General features: G+C 47.3%; 1 long non-coding RNA gene across 4 annotated transcripts in view; it reads right to left on the bottom strand.

The window, feature by feature from the left end:
• Nucleotides 1-9060: 9060 nt before the first annotated feature.
• Nucleotides 9061-20395, bottom strand: part of LOC132536735 (uncharacterized) — a 57420-nt gene continuing 46085 nt past the window's right edge. For 3 of the 4 annotated variants that reach the window (XR_009548234.1, XR_009548235.1, XR_009548233.1), the window contains 3 exons: nt 20081-20257; nt 17196-17310; nt 9061-9135 (listed from right to left, as the gene is read on the bottom strand). This is a non-coding gene — a long non-coding RNA (uncharacterized LOC132536735). The remainder of the gene's footprint in view (nt 9136-17195; nt 17311-20080; nt 20258-20395) is intronic. The other variant, XR_009548236.1, reaches the window with a different exon arrangement.

Here is a 20395-nt window from a genome sequence, read left to right on the forward strand (position 1 = left end):
CACACCTGCCCGGCCTCTTTTGCACACCAATGTGGGCAGCACCGACCCAAGGCTCCACTTCTCTGTCCAGTCACACTACAAGCTCCTAGGCAGGAACGTCTGAGTCCCCAGCCCTGGGTGAGCACACCCTCATGCTAGGTGCTGGTTGGCTGGCCCTTCCCTTGGACTAGCTGGCCCTTCCCTCTTCAGAGACTGGTTATGGGCACTGGGTGTGTGGGGAACCCCTCCACTAGGCCTCTTGTGTCACTGCAGCTTGGAAGGGTGAGGTTAGCATGAGATACCCAAGGGGAGAGAGGAGACATATTTCACAGCCACAGAATCAAGGGGGAGCTCTGAGAAACTTGTTTTCCAAGGAGAATCTTATTTTATTTTGCCACCAGAGTTATTGCTGGGGTTCAGTGCTTGACAACGGACCCACCACTCCCACCAGCCATTCCCCGCCCCCCTTTTCTCTTTTTGATAAAGACAGAGAGAAATTGAGGGGGAGGGGAAGTAGATAGGAAGAGTGAAAAAGAAACACCTGCACTGCTGCTTCCTGGCTTGTGAAGCAAACACTCTAGCCACTGCACCACTTTCTACACCACAGAGAAGAATCTTCTATGACCACTGAGCTAATTCACTGCTTTGCTATGCAGGCTTTCCAAATTTGAGCCTGTCTCCCATCACACTGAGGGAAGCTCCTTCAATGTAGTGTCTCTGCCTCTGCCTCTCTGTCTCTGTCTCTCTTTATCTAGATGGAGTGATGAAGTTCCTCCAATGACTAAAATAGAGGGAAAGAGGGAAAATCATCTAGATTCATGTGAAACCAAGGCTAGCAGCAAGGCTTCCCATTTTTTTAAATTGGGAAGAAGCCTTTATTTCATTGTATTTTATTTTATTTTGGATAGAGATAGAAAGGGTTTGAGAGGAAAAGGGGAGATAGACACTTGTAGCTCTACTCCACCACTCATGAAGCTTCTCCTCTGCATCCTGGGACTTGAACCTGGGTCCCTGTGTATGACAACCTATATGCTCAACTAGGTGCACCACTACCTGGTTCCTAAGGCTTCCTATTTTTTTAAAAAATATTTATTTATTTATTTATTTATTTATTTATTCCCTTTTGTTGCCCTTGTTGTTTTATTGTTGTAGTTATTATTGCTGCCCTCGTTGTTGGATAGGACAGAGAGAAATGGAGACAGGAGGGGAAGACAGAGAGGGGTTGAGAAAGACAGATACCTGCAGACCTGCTTCACTACTTGTGAAGTGACTCCCCTGCAGGTGGGGAGCCGGGGGCTTGAACTGGGATCCTTACTCCAGTCCTTGCACTTTGCGCCACCTGTGCTTAACCTGCTGCCCTACCACCCAACTCCCTAGGCTTCCCATTTTTAAAGAAAGGAAGACTGTGGGGTCAGGATCAGGGTAAAAAACATGAGGCAGACTTGGGCCAGGGTAAAGGTAGATTCTGTCTCTATTCAAATATTTCATACTTCTTATTTATAATGGGTTTTGAAATTCACTTTGATGTTTTAAAATATGGCATTGAAGCATGGTTGACCCTGAGAACTGAGTTTCTGTCTGTCCTGAGATGTTGGGCAGATCAGCCTGGCTCTCACCCCACTGCATCCTGCCCAGACATACCTTGTCCCAGGAAGGGGAACTGGGTTTCTGGGCACCACTGCTGCTGGGACACTATATCTGTGTGGACCCCACCCAGCACCCTGGGCTTCTCAGCAGAGACCTTGGGGAAAGAAGGGACTGTGATACCCACAACACAGGCACTCGAATACTGCTCACAGATGCTTTTTATCTCAACCTGCCCCCCAGCACCCGCCCAAGACTCAGAAAGACAGAAGTTCAAGATGATCAGCCCACTCCAGGCTTGCAAGAGTCCATCCAGGCCAGACACTGTCCTGCCAGACACACAGAGCACCTGCCTCACAAGTCCCATATTCACACCTATGCCCGGGGAGGAGTCTGGGTCCACACACTTCCCCACACTGCACCCGGTACTAGTGATAGAGGTTCTCCTCTTCCTACTCAGTGCCTGGCTTCTACTTTATTTTACTTTAGGCAAAATGTTTCCAAAGTCCTCCAAATACTCAGAATCTGGGGGAGAAAAGAAAGTTTATGGGCTATGTGAAAAAGTGTCATTTATAAATTGACTGTGCTGTTGGCCAGAAGTCTTTTGCCTGTCTGGGTTTTTGTTTGTTTGTTTGTTTTGTTTTTGTTTTTTGGTGTGTGTGTGTGTGTGTGTGTGTGTGTGTGTGTGTGTGGTAGACACACTGCCCCCACCCCAAACCCCAAGGCAGGGCTCCACTTTGCTGAGACATGGGCTAGACCCCCCCTGTCTGTCTGCAGCCCCAGCCACTGGGGTCCAGAGGCCAGTCGGCTTTGATTAGACTGACTGACCAATTCATTTCAAACAAGAAGAACAGCAGGGTGAATATTGGTAAGCTGGACCTTGAATTGAATTTATCTTCCATTGGACAGATGGGGAGGAAGCAGTCATGGTGTCAAAAGAAGTTGGGCAGATGGTAGGCTGTACAGCCTTGAGGATTTGGCTTCAGCATCTCCCACTGGGAATGTGGACACCCCATTTTCCTTTCAGAAGTGTTAAGTTATGTTAAAGGGGAAAGAGTTGGAGGCACCATCTCCCCACCCCCATTTTAAAGGTTCATCATGCATGATCTCAACAAAGTACTGATGGAAAAGCATCATTATCTAGGTAAATTAAACCTTTAAAAAAAAATTCATGTGTTAGGGTATGAGAGAGAGGAGTAAAAAGACTTACATTGTGGTGGTCACTTGGTAAAAACCAGAAAAAGGGAGCAAGCCCCCCAAGGTTAAGCCTTTTAAAGCCAAAGCCCCTCCTACATTCCTACACCTGTAACCACTCCTATTTCTAGGTGGTAACTTCTCCCTCAACAGAAGGATCTGATCCAGCACCACTTATGCCCTCCCTGTCTGGGCTCCTGGTGACCAAGACTAAGCCCTTTGAGAGGCTAATAATAGAAGGGGGGAGGGCTTGAGAACAAAGAGGCCTCAGCTTCCACCTACACTTGGGAGAGGCTACACTCCAACTGTGGGTTCCACTGAGCTCCATCTTCCCAGGTAGGGTGTCTGAGATGGGTAGAGGTCATGCAGCAGGAACCCATGAGAGCTAACAGTATAGGTTTTAACCCTGTCTGTATAGCCTGACAGTGAATATATGGAGCCCTGGAGAGACTTGGGGGAGGAGGGGTTGGGGAGGAATAGGGGTAAGTAATGCCTCAGAGTACAACCATGCCAGATGTGAGAACCACCCAGGCTTCTAGTCTGCGATTAGGGGTGGGGAGAATACCAGCATCAGTTGCTCCCAGAACTGGAATTGGGAAGTACCTAGTGCTGTGGGACCTGCATCCACTTAAGTATCAGTTTCCACGTCCCTGTTAGTAAGAAAGTATGAGCAGACCTCTGTTTAACAGACTGGGAAACTGAGGCCTTAGCAGCTGAGAAGGGAACCTAAGGCCAGGACCTGCCTTCTTCCAAGGTTTCAGGTTTCCAGTGGAAGTGGGAGCCAGAGGCTGGGCTGGGTGGACAGGACAGCAGTGCTTTGATCAGAGCCTCTCCACACCACCCAACTCTGCTGAGAATCTGCCTGGGAAGCAGCACGGGTCACCCTGTTTTATAGAGGGGTAGCGGAGGCTCCCCTGGATACTGCATCTTGCTTGCTCTACTCTTGCTGTACACCCCCCTCAGGGTGGGAGCATGTGAAGTGGCTCCTTTTCTGTCCCCATGCAGCAGTTTGAAACCTCCCCAGGCGACTCCATCAGTTGCTGTGTGTCTATTAGCTCCTGGCCTAGTTCCCACAGGAGCAGCAGTGCAGACCAAGATGACTCAGCAGTGTGTGTGTAGCTGTGTGTGAGCAGGGCCAGTTACGGGCCCCAGGCAGGGGGCTTTCCTGGCAGGCCGGTGGCCTGGGGCTCATATCTGGCAGGCAGGCACAAGTCACCAAGGGGGTGTCTATAAGGTGTCCACAGATCATCTCATTGGTCCTAGCAACATGGAGGGAGGGAGGTGCAGTCACTGCCACCTCCCATTCCCTGCTGAGGGAAACTAAGGCACAAAGAGGTTTTGAGGCCACACAGTCAGCAAGGGATGACACTGGGCTCCCCCTGCACATGGGCTGCAGAAGCTCCTGTCACCACTGCTCTGAACTGCTGTGGCCTTGGGTGAGCCTGACTGCTAAAGAGGTGACTGAGTATAGGTGCTGACAAGATGTTCAGGTGAGAAGGAAGTTACAGAGAGGCCAAGTCAAAGCACCCTCTCCCTACGCTGTCCCCACCCCCAAGTGAGAAGCTAGACAGCCACCAGACCCGAACAAAGAAGTGGGGGCACTTCTTAGGGGATCAGAATCCATCTCAGGACTTGGAAAGAGAGGGAAATTGGGTGCAGAATTGTGTATGTGTGTCTGTAGGGGTGGGTGGTGGTGGTGGTACACAATCACCTAGAGCTTAGGGCTCTAGATTTTTTAATTTCCCAAACCAGGAAACCCTCATTTCAGATTTAAAAAAAAAGGGGAGAACTGGGAGCAAGCTGTGGTGCACCAGGCTGAGTGTACTGTTACCAAGCACAAGGACCTGGGTTCAAGCCTCTGGTCTCTACTTGCAGAGGGATAAGTTTCATGAGTGGAGAAGCAGGGCTGCATATGTATCATTCTTTCTTGCTCTCTATCTCCCATACCTTCTCAATTTCTCTCTGTCATATCAAATAAAAACAAAGGAAGAAAGAAAAACAACTTATTAAAAAAAAGAATGGGGGATTGGGTGATAGCGCAGCGGGTTGGGTGCACGTAGCACAAAGTGCAAGGACCAGCATAGGGATCCTGGTTCGAGTCCCCCTGGCTCCCCACCTGCAGGTGAGTCACTTCACAGGCGGTGAAGCAGGTCTGCAAGTGTCTATCTTTCTCTCCCCCTCTCTGTCTTCCCCACCTCTCTCCATTTCTCTCTGTCCTATCCAACAATGAACAGCATCAGCAACAACAATAATGATCACAACAAGGCTACAACAAAGGCAACAAAAGGGGAAAAAATAGCCTCCAGGAACAGTGTATTCATGGTGCAGGCACTGAGCCCCAGCAATAACCCTGGAGGCAAAAAAAAAAAAAAAGGAAAAAATGACCATGGGGAGCAGTGATTTGTTGTGCAGGCATCGAGCCCCAGCAGTCATTTTTTTTTTCTTTTGACAGTGCCTATTTGGAAGTGCCAGACTTCTGCTTCAGAAGAACAGATGTTGAGGGGCACCTGGCTGAGTGCACATGTTACAATGTGCAAGGACCATAGCTGAAGCCCCCAGTCCTGCAGGGGGAAAGCTTCAAGAGTGGGGAAGCAGGGCTGCAGGTATCTCTCTGTCTCTCTCCCTCTCTATCTCCCCCTTCCTCTCAATTTCTGGCTGTCTCTATCCAATAAAGATAAGAAAATTTAAAAAAAAAACCAGATATTGGAACTACTAGTGCCTGTGCTTCCTAAAAGCACACTGGACTCCCACATTTAAAAGCAGCAGGTGTCCAGTTCCCTCCTTTGTCTCCTGTTCTCTGTCCCTGGAGCAAGGTCTGCCCAACTGGCTACTATGTGAGGGGCACCTGCTCAGTATCTGCTGCTGCCCTGAGGCTGCCTCCTGACCCAGCTTACACCACACAGACACACACAGACACACACACACACACACACACACACACACACACACACACACACAAGCATATGAGCACCATGCATCTTTGGGAGCAGCCCACACGATGCCCCTGGCTCTGCTGGGTAGAATATTGTCCATAATGGTGAGCCCAGCAGGAGTGGATTCAGTGGTCATTGTTGCAAAGTGGCCCCAGGCTCACCCTCTCTGCAGGCTGACCTCTGTCCCCACTTGTCCACCCTGACATTTCCTGGGACTATCAACTAAACAAATGTCTTCCCTCGAAGCCTGTCTCTGTGTCTCTTGGAAGGGAACTCAAGTTTAAAACAGGCCTTAAGAAATGGGGCCACTTCTTAGGCACAGAGGCTGCCCCAGAGCAGCTCTCATGGAAGATGCTCCCAAGAAGTAAACAGAAGTGAAGGACTGCAGACTCCTGGCGACTCTCACAATTGGGACCGTCCCACATGGGACTCGGAATGTCCCAGAAGCAACCACCCTGGGTGGCCCAAGACCAGGTTCTGGGGTCTTCACAAAACAAGAGCTACCCCCAACCCCAACTATCATGCAAGTTGACAGCATGGCTTTGGGGAGGCTGTAGAAAAGTGGGTCCCCAGGGTTCTGCCTGAGGGACAGCACTTTGTCTGGGGTGGGGATGGTCACTGGTCCTGGGAATCCCAACAGTCCTGCTCAGCCAGACCAGGCGTCACCAGGGACTGGGCTCCACTGGCCAGAAATCTGACAGTGAGTCTTCAGCTCTGGACACAGCTGATGGACACATGGACGGTGAGCTTCCCACTCTGATGAGAGCAGGACTTAGCCCAATGGTCAGGGCTGCCTCAAGATTGCAGTGGTGCAGGGGGAGCGGTGGGTGAGGGTTGGCTCAGGGCCAGGTCAGGAAGAAGATGGGCAGGCCTTCCCCCTGCAATCCATCAAGTGCCTCTTCCCACAAAGAGGGACAAGCAGGTTCAGGGATAAAAAGAAAACCCAGGGAAGTTCTGGGGTTTGAGCTATTTGAGGTCTTTGGAGATCATTGTTGCCAGAGTGATTGTTATTATTATTTTCTTTTTTGCCACCAGGGTTATTACTGGGGCTCTGTGGCTACATGAAGAATCCATTGTTACCAGTGGCCATTTTTACTCTATTTTAAAAAAATATTTGTTTTTATTATTTATTCCCTTTTGTTGCCCTTGTTGTTTTATTGTTGTAGTTATTATTGATGTCGTTGTTGGGTAGGACAGAGAGAAATGGAGAGAGGAGGGGAAGAGAGAGAGGGGGAGAGAAAGATAGACACCTGCAGACCTGCTTCACCACCTGTGAAGTGACTCCCCTGCAGGTGGGGAGCCAGGAGCTCGAACCGGGACCCTTATGCTGGTCCTTGCGCTTTTCGCCACATGCGCTTAACTCGCTGTGCTGCCGCCCGACTCCCATCTTTTCTGTTTTTTAATTAATTTGTCAGGACAGAGAGAAATTAAGAGAAAGATAAACATCTTCAAACTTACTTCACAGCCTGTGAAGTGTATTCCCTGCAGGTGGGGAGCAGGGCTCGAACCCAGATCCTTGTACATGGTGATATGCGCCACCACTCAGCCTTCAGGCTGTTATTATTATTATTATTATTATTATTATGCATATATTTAGCTCTTGTTATTGCTTACATATGTACATGTGTTTATCTTCAGTATAACTCTGAGGCCAGTGGTATTATTTATTATCTCTATATTCTAGACAGAGAAGTTGAGTTTGAAGTAATTTGCTTATGGCTACTGGCAACCAAAGGTAGAGGCAGCAGCATTAGGATATAAGTTCAAGTAATTTTCTTTTACAACATCATTTTCCCCATCAAAATACAAGTCCAAATGATGGAGAGAATGGCTATCAGCTTGTGAGGGCTTAGTTAACCATTTTGTAAGCTTTTTTCTTCGTGAATTTATGGTCAAGGAGGCTGCTGGAGTGTTACCCACTGCATCAGCATTTCAAGAAGGAAACGAGAAATGGGAGGTGGAAGACAAAAGGCCGTTCTTTCACATAGGTCAAGCCTTTAAGATAGTTTCTTTAAAAAAACACCCCACACCTATAGACATCTAGTCTTTGGTAAAGGGGCCCAAAGTATTAAGTGGAGAAAGGAGGCTTTCTTCAATACATGGTGCTGGGAAAACTGGGTTGAAACATGAAGAAGAATGAAACTGAACCATTTTATCTCACCAGAAACAAAAATTAACTCCAAATGGATCAAGGACCTGGATGTTAGACCAGAGACTATCAAATAACTAGAGGAAAACATTGGTAGAACACTTTCCCACCTAAACCTCAAGGACATCTTTGATGAATCAAACCCAATTGCAAGGAAGACTAAAGCAGAAACAAACCAGTAGGACTACATCAAATTGAAAAGCTTCTGCACAGCCAAAGAAACTATCACACAAACAAAGAGACCCCTCACAGAATGGGAGAAGATCTTCACATGCCAGACATCAGACGAGAAACTAATAGAAAAAATATACAAAGAGCTCAGCAAACTTAGCAACAAAAAAGCATATGACCCCATCCAAAAATGGGCAGAGAATATGAACAGAACATTCACTGCAGAAGAGATTCAAAAGGCTAACAAACACGTGAAAAATTGCTCCAGATCACTGATTGTCAGAGAAATGCAAACATAGACAACACTGAGATACCACCTCACCCCTGTGAGAATGGCATACATCAAAAAGGACAGCAGCAACAAATGCTGGAGAGGCTATGGGGACAAAGGAACCCTTCTGCACTGCTGGTGGGAATGTTAATTGGTCCAACCTCTGTGGAGAGCAGTCTGGAGAACTCTCACAAGGATAAACATGGACATTCTATATGATCCAGTAATTCCTCTCCTAGGGCTATACTCCCAGGACTCCATAACAAGCAGCCAAAAAGATATGTGTAAGCCTATGTTCATAGCACCACTATTCATAATAGCTAAAACCTGGAAGCAACCCAGGTGCCCAACAACAGATGAGTGGCTGAGAAAGCTGTGGTATATATACACAATGGAATACTATGCAGCTATTAAGAACATTGAGCCCACTTTCTCTGACCCATCTTGGATGGAGCTAGAAGGAATTATGTTAAGTGAGCTAAGTCAGAAAGATAAAGATGAGTATGGAATGATCCCACTCATAAACAGAAGTTGAGAAAGAAGAACAAAAAAGGAAACTCAAAGCAGGATTTGACTGAATTTGGAGTTGGGCACCATAGTAAAAACCCTGGGTTAAGGGTGAGGGTGTATGTTTGGCTTCATGGGGCGGGCAGTGGTGGGGGTGGGGGCATGGGATGGGATACAGTCTTTTGGTGGTGGGAATGGTGTTTATATACACTCCTATTAATCTGTAGTAATATAAATCACTATTTAATTAATATGAGAGGGGAAAAATTGATTGAATGTATCAAAATTTTTTATGCACAGACCATAGGCTGAGTCTTTTATATGTTGACTCCCTTAAAAGCTTAGACCTGGGGGAATAGAAGCAAGTGGTGGCACAGTTATATACAAATAATATCAAAGGACATAAATTATGGTGATGTTGTGTATGATATAGCAAATCCTAACAAAGGGATTTTTCAAAGTTAACCCAATTGCCAAATAATATGATTATAGCAATAACTATCTATTGCCTTCTTAAACCCTAAGACAGCCTTCTTAAACCCTAAGACAGGAGCCTCCCTCTTCCTCTATAGAGCCTAGATTTCCCCAGTCCTGGAACCTCTAGAGTGGGGCTCACTTTCCTGCATGCTTCTCTCAATTCATACCAAATGATATTGCATCTTCTGATCCCATCCTAATCAACGCAATAAGTACCACCTCAGCATGCTTCACTTCAGACTGTGTCCAGAGACATCCGGCATGGAATGTCAACCCTTCAGCCTCATTACTCGGTGAGATCTTTCCTTTCATAGGATTCTCTAATTCATTTCAGGTGGTTCATTTCCCAAAAAAGTCTCAAAACCTAGATATAGGTCCCATGAGATAGGACATATGTTCACATGTATCCATAAATTAGGGCAAAATATATACCTGAAAGCAAAAGTACACAATAGTCTACACTGAGTCAGTATAAAGTTCATAATGAAATAGTGGCTACTTAGACTTAGATATCCTCCTCACCTATTTCCTATTATATTTCCCTCACTCACTCCCAAGCTATCCTTCTCAAAGCAAGGACCGCAAAAGCTGAATAAAGGCAAGAGATTGGCATACTTTAACAATGACTCTTTAGTCACTATTAGGCCACACTATCACCTGGGGTCCTATTCGGGGATTCCTGAGACTCCCAAATAGACATGATGGGCCTAGACCTCGAATAAATCCCTCTCTCCATTGTTACTGGCCATCTACATTAGGAACAACAAAACAGACCCTTTTTGGACACCCATAGGACCTTGCCCTCAACTTGGATCAACAGTGGTAGAGAATGTTCCATCCTCTGAAGGAAGGATGGACAACATACTCTATGCAACACCTGAGGAAAATGAGTCCTGATATTGGGGCAGCTTGGAATGTTCCTACTCATGACCACAGAATGTGAGCTCAGAGCTACAGGGATGCAGAGGTCACATAGGCTCCTAAGCTGAATATGGGCCCCAGATCAGACCAAATCAATGGGGTTTACAGTCAATATTTATACCTCTTTCCCATATTTGGGAGCTACTCTTCCCAGATCCAGCTTTCTGATCCTTTTTCCAGCCATGACATCATCTCCCCAGACAATAACCTGGATCCACCTGCATATCAGACTTCAGGCTCAGGGAAAAAAATATAGTATAGCCACAGGCCCTTTGGAATATAACTAAAACATTCCTACTAACCATCTACAGAACGGAGACTCCCCAACTCTTCATCAGCACTATTCCAGCCTTTAAGTTCATGATTAGTCAACAACTTGCTTGGCTTTATATGTTATCTTTCTTTTCAGCCACCAGGTTCCAGATGCTAGCTTGATGCCAACCAGACTTCCCTGGTCAGATGACCCCACTAATGTGTCCTAGAGCTCTGATTCCCCAAAACCCCACTACACTAGGGAAAGATAGAGGCAGGCTGGGAGTATGGATTGACCTGTCAACACTCATGTTCAGTGAGGAAGCAATTATAGAAGCCAGACCTTCCACCTTCTGCATCCCACAATGACTTTGGGTACATACTTCCAGAGAGTTAAAGAATAGGAAAGCTATCAAGGGAGGGGATGGGATACAGAGTTCTGGTGGTGGGAATTGTGTGGAGTTGTACCCCTCTTATCCTATGGTTTTGTCAGTGTTTCCTTTTCATAAATAAAAAGGAAAGAAAATACCCAATATGTTATTTACATCTTAATAATGATAAATAGGCCTATTACTATTATTATAGAAAGAGATATGAATGATAATAGAAATCCTTACATCAATCCTTTCCTCTTTGGGGACCAGATAGGAAGAGATTTGGTTATAGTAAAATCTCTCATGTCCTAGCTAGTTAACACTTGAATTCCCACATCCAAAAAAAAAAAAAAAAAAAGAAAAGAAAAGAAAAGAAAAAAAAGCTTTTGGAGACTTAGAGGGTGCTTGATTGGAGCCAACAACCCTTCTCCTTTCTTTAATCAGGTGGTCAGTTCTCCCTGGCAAGATTTACTTTCATGTCTTTAGGGGTGTAATTAAGTGAGCCCCTTCACAAAGAGAACTGGTCCTGTTTACTTTCACACCCCATGAACACCCAAAATCCCCTTCTCCACCCCCAGGAATGTGTGGGAGGCAAAGTGGACCCTGCCCAGAACTGAGGGGACAACAATGAGGGGCTAGCTCCACCCAGGCAGAACACAGCCCACCACTCAATGCTTACTGAAGCTCCAAGTTCCTTCAAGTGGATGTCTGCTGTCTGCATGTTAGTTTTCCCATTGTGGCAACAAACATCAGACTAGACAACGCCTCCAGGATCCGCAGGGACCAGGGAGCAGGGAGTGTTCTGGGGGTCAATTGGCCCCCATTATGGGGCAGGCAACACTCCAGTTATTTGCTTCTGCTCCTTGAACCTGGTGGATAAGGGCTCTGCTTGCACAATGCCCTTCAGTGAAGGCAGGGTGACTCCTCTTCTGCAGACCTCAGTTTCCTCATGTGGAATGAGAGGATCATCCAAAGGACTCTCATAACCCTTCTATCAGTGAGAGCTGCAGCAGCCTATATTTGGATTTTCTGTGAAGCCATGCAGTGGACTGAGCAGAGGGGGCTGGGACACAGGAGGCATATGGCTCTCCTCCTCTAAGATCGCCTGTCCCTGGAATTTTTATTCTACACTTCAACCAGCTCCCCTCCTTTGAATGGGCTGGACAGTGGATGGAGAATTAATGCCACTAGTCCTGGATATGTCTCTTTGCTTTTGGTTGAGCCCAGCTCACAAAGGAGACAGGGATGATAGGGAAGCAGGTGTGCCAGTGTGTGAAGGTTAGGCACCTGGTGGAAAGGACTAAGAGTGGGAGTGGAGTGTTACTATGCAGCTTCAGAGAGGCATGAGGCGAGCTGTCAGTGCCTCCTAACCCACTTCCCCTGGGGGCTTTAAATTTGATTTCCTTGGCTAAGAACTCGGTTCTTGGCGTAACCACAACCTCATGAAATATTAACAATTTACCAGCTGGAAATCGTGTGTGTGTGTGTGTGTGTGTGTGTGTGTGTGTGTGTGTGTGTGTTGCACACAAGCACAAGAGAGGAGGGTGGCAGAGAAAAAAGTTTTTTTTTTTTTCTAGAGAATTCTAAGGACACTAGCAATGTGCCGCTCACATATCTTGCCGGAACTCATTAGGTCTTCATGTTTTCTGAACAGGTTCAAATTGCTTCATCCCTGTTACAAAGCTGAGAAGGTGGGGTCACCCACAGACTCTGGGGTGGCATCAGATCTACCTCCAGGTCTCCATTGCACTTGAGTCACAGAACAGAACTTCCACCCTGCAGGGACACACCTGGCCCTGATTCTGAAACTTTCTCCTGTGCCTGCACCTGCTGCAATGCCCAGTGAAGACAGCCCACAATTCCACATTCCCCTGGCTGGCCCCAGAGCTCCTAGCCACCTATCAGGGAGCTCAGATCCAGGCACTCCTTGCCCTCTGCTCTTTGACAGCTGCTGCGGGGGCATAATGGCTGTGCTGGCCCAGTGTCAGAGGCAGTGGTGCTCCTGATCTCATGGGCAGGATGGCTCCCTCCCCAGACTTCTGTGAGGATTCCCAGGTCATTTCTGCAAGTGGCCCACCAGCTTTCATCCGTTTTTTCATCTTATTCCTTCTGGAATCAGCCCCAGCTTCAGTGTGGACCCAATTCCTCCAGTCAAGTCTTAGAGGATCCTGGCAAGTATCCCCACTTCCTTGGGCTTCATTTCCCTTGTCTGTAACTAAACACCACCAGGTGCATCTCGGTAGGGATAATGGGCAGTGCACACAGGCTGGACTGCACAGGGGATTTGGGAAGCACCAGGTATATCTTGTCTTGTCTTGTCTTGTCTTGTCTTGTCTTGTCTTGTCTTGTCTTGTCTTGTCCTGTCTTGTCTTGCCTTGTGCATAGCTGCAGTTAGAGAACCAAAGCCTCTTTGCAAACAGAGGTGAAATTGTAGCTTCACAGCTTTCATGAACTTAGAGCTCAGACTGAGGTTTATTTAAATTTGAATACTAGATATCCACCATCTCTCACTTTAAAAAAAAAAAAAGCATATTATATGAAAACTGTCTTCTTGCACGTCAATATGCTATAATCTACTCGGGGAAATGGCACCAGATCAAATCCATTCATATTTCTCACCCAGAAAACTCCAATACCTGTTGTTAATCAGGTTCAAGCCAGGTAGCCCTCACAACATTGAAGGAAGTGTTGTGGCTGTGGTACCTTCCTCTCTCTCTCTCTCTCTCTCTCTCTCCCCTCCACCTCTGTTTCAATTCTTTCATCTGGTGAAAAAAGAAAGAAAAGAAGAAAGATAGAGAGAAAGAAAGAAAGGAAGGAAGGAAGATGTTTTTTCCCCTTTTTTTCTAGCTCTGGAGTACTCTTGCTGCAAATAAAACAGAGAACATGGACACCAAGGGATTCTACTGGAGTCAAGATGCTGGAACAGGGCAGGCTGCTAGTGGGGTTTGAGTAGGTCAAGGTTCTGAATTATGAGAGTTTCCTTTGTGTAATTTGGGGAAAAAGAATAACGATCAGCTTCTTGAGTTAAAGAGTCATTTCCCTCTTTTGTTGGAGACAGGTGACTTGATTTGAAATGATCTCATTGCTGGAGGGGGTCAAGCTAGGTGAGTAACAAACAGGCCATTGGGAGATGCTAGAGGTTGGGGGAAAGGAGGGCTGAGGACAGGGTGAGGTTTGCTTCTGTGAGGGGAGGACAGTCAGCCCTTGAGGTGGCCATTACTGGTAGCACCAAGGTTCCCATGATGCTTGGAAGGCCTCTTCCCTGGGGGAGGTGAGGACTGGGAAATGGTAATGGACAAGGAAAGGAACAGGTGGACATGTCTCTTCATGTGCAGTGACTGAGTGAGGAGAAGCCAGCAAGCCCACTAGAAGGGGCCCTTAGAGAAACCCTGTCATTAAGACATAGATAGTTTCATCCTTAAAATGTCCCACCCCTCCTCGCTCATTAAGTTTTCCTTTTCTTCACAGTCCATTCTCAGACCAAGCACTAAGTAGAAAAGAAACCAATGTCATTCTGGCTTTCTGTGACCTTGACTTCCTTGGCCTTTCCTGCTGACAGCTGGGAGCCTGGGTTACTGGCAGAGCCTGGACCCTCTGTGTCAACAGCAGCACCACATCGTGATGTCAGGACTCGGGATTTTATAACTTCCACTTTCTGTTATCAACTTGGGGACTTTCCACATCCAATAGGCCCCTGTTCCCAAACTGGATGTGGAAACATGTGAAGTCATAAGGACTTAGAAATAAAAGTGTATGAGTTTCAGACACTGGAAAATGCCATTCTGGGGGTAGCACTGAGGGGAGGAGAGCAGAGGGAATGGCAGTCTGAAGACCATAAATAATCCCAACTGAGACTGTTACTGTCATGTGGGCCTCATTGATGGGCTGTCATTGTTCCACATGCAAGGTCCATCCTTCCACAGCAATGCTGCTGCACTGCTTGTGGCTGAGTCCCAGGTAGGGACGGGAAACTCTTAGTTAGATGTGTTGCCCTCATTGACTGAGTTCTCTATAAAGAGCTTGCAGCTCTCAAAAATTAAAATAAAAGCCTAGGCAGAAAGAGATGAACATCCCTATTACTAAGTAAGTCCTTGTAGCTCACCACCAAACAGCAAATCACCTTGACTATGGCTCTTTGCATCTGTCCTGTTCCCTCCTAGCCTCTGGAGCCTGCAGGGTGTGAGGAAAACCTATATCTTTTCTCCCATGTGGGGGCGAGGAGCTTTTAGTACGAGCAGATGACTGTCCTTAGGCCACCCAAGAAGTAGCAGACCACAAGAGATTAAAATGCTTCTCTCCTGAGTGTCTCTGGAGGATGCTAAGGGATGGATGATAGACACAGATGAATAAAGAAACTGTGGGTCAGGCAGCTGCCCAGCTGACCTGAGGCTGGTCACTTCCTGAGGAAGTGGTCAGAGCCTATGCGTAGAGTCAGCCTCCAGCTGAGGACATGCCCTGGCCACTCAGGGAGTCCCCTCAACCATGCTGAGTTGGGAGGCCTGGGTAGAGGGTCATATGCCCCTCTGGAGGGTCTGTGTCTAGTGAATTTGGGACCCAGAGAAATGCTGATAGCTGTGTTGCCTAATGCTCCTGGAGGCAGCCTGAGGGAGCAATGGAGAAACCAGGCTCTGACCACAGACAGAATTCTGGTCAGCTTTTCCCTCTAGGGAGAAAGTTCTGGTTCTTTCTTTCCTTTTTTTCCTTTTAAAAACATTTTATTTATTTAGTATTGGATAGAGACATAGAGAAATTAAGAGAGGAGGAGAAGATAGGAAGGGAGACAGAGAGACACCTGTAGCCCTGCTTTACCACTCCTGAAACTTTCCTTCAGCAGGTGGGGACAAGAGGCTTGAACCTGGATCCTTGTGCATTATAATGTGTGTGCTTAACCAGATGCACCATGGCCTGGCCCTGAGTTCTGGTGCTTGCTCAGTTGTGATGGGACCACCATCCTTCTTAGACTTCAAAAGTGGACTGTAAACCACAACTCAAACACAGAAGGACAGAAGGAAGAAGGCAGGCTGAAGGAATATCTCAACAGAACTTAGGAAGTCCAGAATTCAGAGCTTACGACAGTTCCAGACAAAAAAGTTCTTTTTCCTGGAACATGACACTAGAGAAAGGTAAATGGACAGAACATAAAACCACTATGGCCAAGTCCCAGTGGTGAAGCCCCTTTCCCTCCTGTGATTTTGATGGAGCTGAGTGGGAGATGGCCCCTTCTCCTGTCTCCTCAAACCCACAGAAGTTGTGATCCTGTACCCTGGCCAGTGACTTTGGCAACATGAAATAGGGACCTAACCTCCCACCTCCTACAAAGTAGCAGCTAAGACCAAATAAGCCAGCACGAAAACACAGCCCCATCAAACTTGTAAAACTGAAAGCACAAAAGTTTGGCAGAAGCTAAAGAGAAATGAGGTCTTACCTATAGAAGAACACAAGCACAATAGACAGAGAAGCCCTCATCCCAAGCCAAGGGTGGTGGGAGAAAGCAGCACAGCGTTCTCCAGTTGAGTTTGGAAATTTCAAACTGCCAACCATAAATCTCTCTGTGTCTCTGTGTCTCTGTCTCTCTCTGTCTCTCTCTCTCTCTCTCATTTCCAGTGAGACAACCCTTCAGGATTGGTGGGGAAGTAGAGATTCTCCAGTGAAGAAAAGCAGAGGTCAGGTTTCTAGCATAAAAAACATTAACACCATAAAGAACACTTCTCACAGGCTGGAATAATGATGTATATACTACAGGCTATGCTTCTCTCATGAGTTTTTGAAGTTGTTCCCTTCAACTGAAGGAAAATTCTTGACAACATCAGAGGTGCTACTCAGCGTATATAAAGGAAATTATGAATACAATTATATTTAAAATGTAGGGATGACAGGAACTAAACTTGCCTCTGAGTAGTAAAAGTGAGAAGTGTGGACTGTGCTAGGTCATGTGGGTTTATTTTAATATATGCAGCAATGCCAGAGAGAACTACAATAGCTATGTGCCTTTGACTACTCAAAGGGCTCATGTCCCTGTGTATTTCACCAGTGGGTACATGAGTGGCCCAGGTGGCTTGTGAATGGTCCCTGGATTTTGTGGTCTTGCTAATGTCCCTGAGGTCTTTTGATGAGACTGATGGATGCTAGACAGGGCCAAGAATTTATATTCACTGCACAGAGTGATTTCCAAAGAGCCAAGGCCGCACCTTCCATGTTCATCTGACTCAGATAATGTAAACTGCCTTTCCCTCAGGGCTGACGGTTTATTTGTACAGTTTGGGTTATTTCTATAAACAGTTGATCCATTTGGAAATCCAACCCAAAGGGGAAGCAGAGGAGGGCTTTTATTTTGTGCAGTGAAGCACATGGCTGCAGTGGTGGTGGTGGTGGTGGCTTCCTACCTGCTGTGATTGCTCCAAGGCCATGTCATGCATGTGGTGCCTCAGGGATCAGAGCTGTTCAGTGAGCAAGGGGAAGAGAGGACCTGGCTTTGTGGTGTTGCATCTGTCCCAAAACCTAGGGAGAAAGAAAGATGCTAGATTTGTGGGGGTGATTATGAAGGAAACTGGGCATTGTCTTTGCACTCTGGATGCCTGGAAAGTCCCAGGGAAAAGAGAGTTGGGGTCCCCTGGAATCAGAGTGGGGCACCCTGGAGAGCAGAATAGAGGGACCTTCATCCATAGCCCTTTCTATTCCCTGAATTTTCCTGCATGTGCTCTGGAAAACACAGCCTGCTTCCCAATACCTTGGCTAACTGTCTCCAGCTTTGCTTTTTGGACAACTTCAGGAAGCAGGACTGGCAGCTGCTAAGGAGGTGAGGGGATAGCAAGAGGGAGACAGACAGGAAGAGTGAATACTGAGTCCCTGCACAGCACATTCCCAGTTGTAAAGTGGTTTTTCTTGTGAGGTTTTTTTTTGTACAGTTGTCTGAGATCATGGAGCACTGCTACAAGCCGCCGTTAAGGGAGACCTACACATCAGTTGGTTCCTGGCTTACCAACTCCAGGCTAAATTTTATTTCCTTTTTATTTTAAAGAATTTATTTATTTATTCATGAGAATGATAGGAGGGGAGAGAAAGAAAAAGCCAGACATCACTCTGGTGCACCTGCTGCTGGGAATTGAACTTGGGACCACATGGTTGAGAATCCAGTGCTTTATCTACTGTGCCACCTTCCAGACCACCCAGGCTAAATTTTCAAAAGAACCCATTGATGAGGCTGTTTCTTTGCTGCCAGCAGACTCCTGCCTTGCTCCCCACAAAGGGCCCAGAGGACAATAAGCAGCAACCCTAGCAGTGGTACACACAGACCCTTCCCCACTGGGTCAACTCCCTCTGTGCAGAAGAACTCCAAGAATCATGTTCAAGTTCAGAACTCCAGAGGCCCAGCTTCATCACTAAACCTGCAGTCTGGGGATCTGCATCTTACCAGGGATTCATATGTCTCCCTGGACTGTGAGACCTTGTAGGAGTCCCCCTTCCTCCCCCCCTCCACCATCACCATCCACCCCTGTGCTGTGCCCCATTTGGAACCTGCTTATATACAGGTCTGGAAGTAGTAAATCCCTAGGAAGGGTGCCCCCAAGGGGGTGACTGTACCCTGGTGTCCCAATAGGGTCCAAACAGAAAGCAGAAGGCTTCCCAGAGGACCTCCTTACAGAAGGACTTTTATGCAGGTGGAGTTGGGGAGTGGGGTCCACAAAGGGACTAGCCTGGAATCAGGTTACTGTTGGCACCTCATTGTCCTAGGGAACAAGGGAAGCAGAAGTTATCAGACTCAGGGAGTCATAGAGAAGTGACCCTGTGAAGGAAACAGTGACCTGTGACTGAGGGACATGCCATTCCAAGATGACCCTCAGGGATAGGTCCTGGGAGGAGAACCTGACGGCATGACTTTCTTCTCTCTCTGGTGGCCCCCCCTTCCCATGTAGATCCACTGAGAAAGAAGGCAGGAGAGGCTGGGCAGAAGAAAAGGGTGGATAGAGCATCTGCTACCAGCCCCCCCCCCAGGGCTCCTGCATTCTCTTTGTGTCCACCCCTGTTGTTCAGCCCACTACCACATCTGCCTCTTATCACAGCCTCCAAACTACCCCTCCACCCACCTCCTAAAGACAAGAGACTAAGGTTTCTCACACCCACATCCAATCAGGCCACTGGTCTAATAAATCCCCAGTCTCCCTCTGCCTTCTGATAGGGTCCCCTCTCAAAGTCCCAGGCCCCAGTTCTTCTCCAGTCCCCTCCCCCACCTCCTTTCCTATGCCCTGGTCACTTCCCATCTTTGCTCCTTGGGACACTGATTCCTTTGGCTGGAATTATTTCCCACAGGTTTTCAGGGTCCCAGACCTCTCTCAAGATTTCACTCCCATGCCTCCTCTTCCAGGAAGCCACCCTCCCCTGCCTGACCTCTCAGGTCGCAGCAGGCTCCCTGGGAACCTCAGTCTCTTTGAACCTAGGACCCTCCCCTCCATACAGATAATTTGTGTGGTAGCCACATGTTTCCAGGCAGATGTGGACATTTAACATAGGCATAAGGGAGAGTTCCCTTTCCTAACTGCTAGGAAGAAATGAGATGAGACCTGGTCAGGCTGAGAGTATCTGAGGATTCAGATTTGCCACGATGTTATTGTCACTGATTGTATGCTGGCTGGGAGTCAGCCTTTGGCACTGACTGGAGGGCAATCACCAGGCTCAGCTCTGTTCACAGGAATCGTGTTGGGTTTACTGAGGCCCCCCAGCCTCAACACATTCTCTGTACGATTCCTGGAGAACTCAGTAGCTTGGTGACCCATCAGACTAATGATGACTGGACAGAGGTGCTGGGGGTTCCCCAGCCTCAGAATCCCTATCCCAGGACCCTCTTCAGCAGCAAGACCCCCAGACTGGTCTTGGATTGAGTTCTGATTGGAAGCACAGTGGAGCCTCTATTCAGTCTGATCTGCAAAGCAGTCCATTCTGGGGCTTTTACATCTCATCTCAGTCTGCGGTCACATCCAGGCTGTTCAATTTCACTGAAATCAGCAGCACTTGGGGTGTCAATCTCAGCCTTGTGGGTTTAGTGACCATCAACACCAATTACACGGAATGCTGGCTGCCAGGACAAATTCCACCTTAGCACAGGCCAACAGAAGGGGGGAAAAAAAACAGTCCCTAAAGCTCATTGAAATCAAACCCAGACCACATGGCTCCCTTTGGGGGACTGCCCCAGCCCCCTTTCCCATCTCTGTTTCCTCCTCACAGTGTCCGGCTGATCCCACCCAGCACACGCAATGCTTTGGGTACAATTCACCTTTGTTGTCAGCTGGACTCTTTGAGAAGCTGGCAGGATCAGTGGTCCATGTGTAGATCAATGGTTAATGGGCAAGCTGGGTCCTTTCTCACCTTTCTCACTGTTGCTATGGAGGTCTGGGTGCTCACAGAGATACTAATAAGCTCCTGGATAATCAAAGGCTCAAATCACATTGAACTGTAGAGAAAGAAAGAGGAGAGTAAGGCTCAGAGTCAGTGGGTATTGAGTTACTCCTGAGGCCAGCTGATTCCTAATTTCTAGACCATATGCAACTTCCTTGTGCATTGTTAATAGTGAAGCTGACTGTGAATCGAC

Source organism: Erinaceus europaeus, chromosome 2 (assembly GCF_950295315.1).
Source record: "Erinaceus europaeus chromosome 2, mEriEur2.1, whole genome shotgun sequence".
Classification (NCBI taxonomy): Eukaryota; Metazoa; Chordata; class Mammalia; order Eulipotyphla; family Erinaceidae; genus Erinaceus; species Erinaceus europaeus.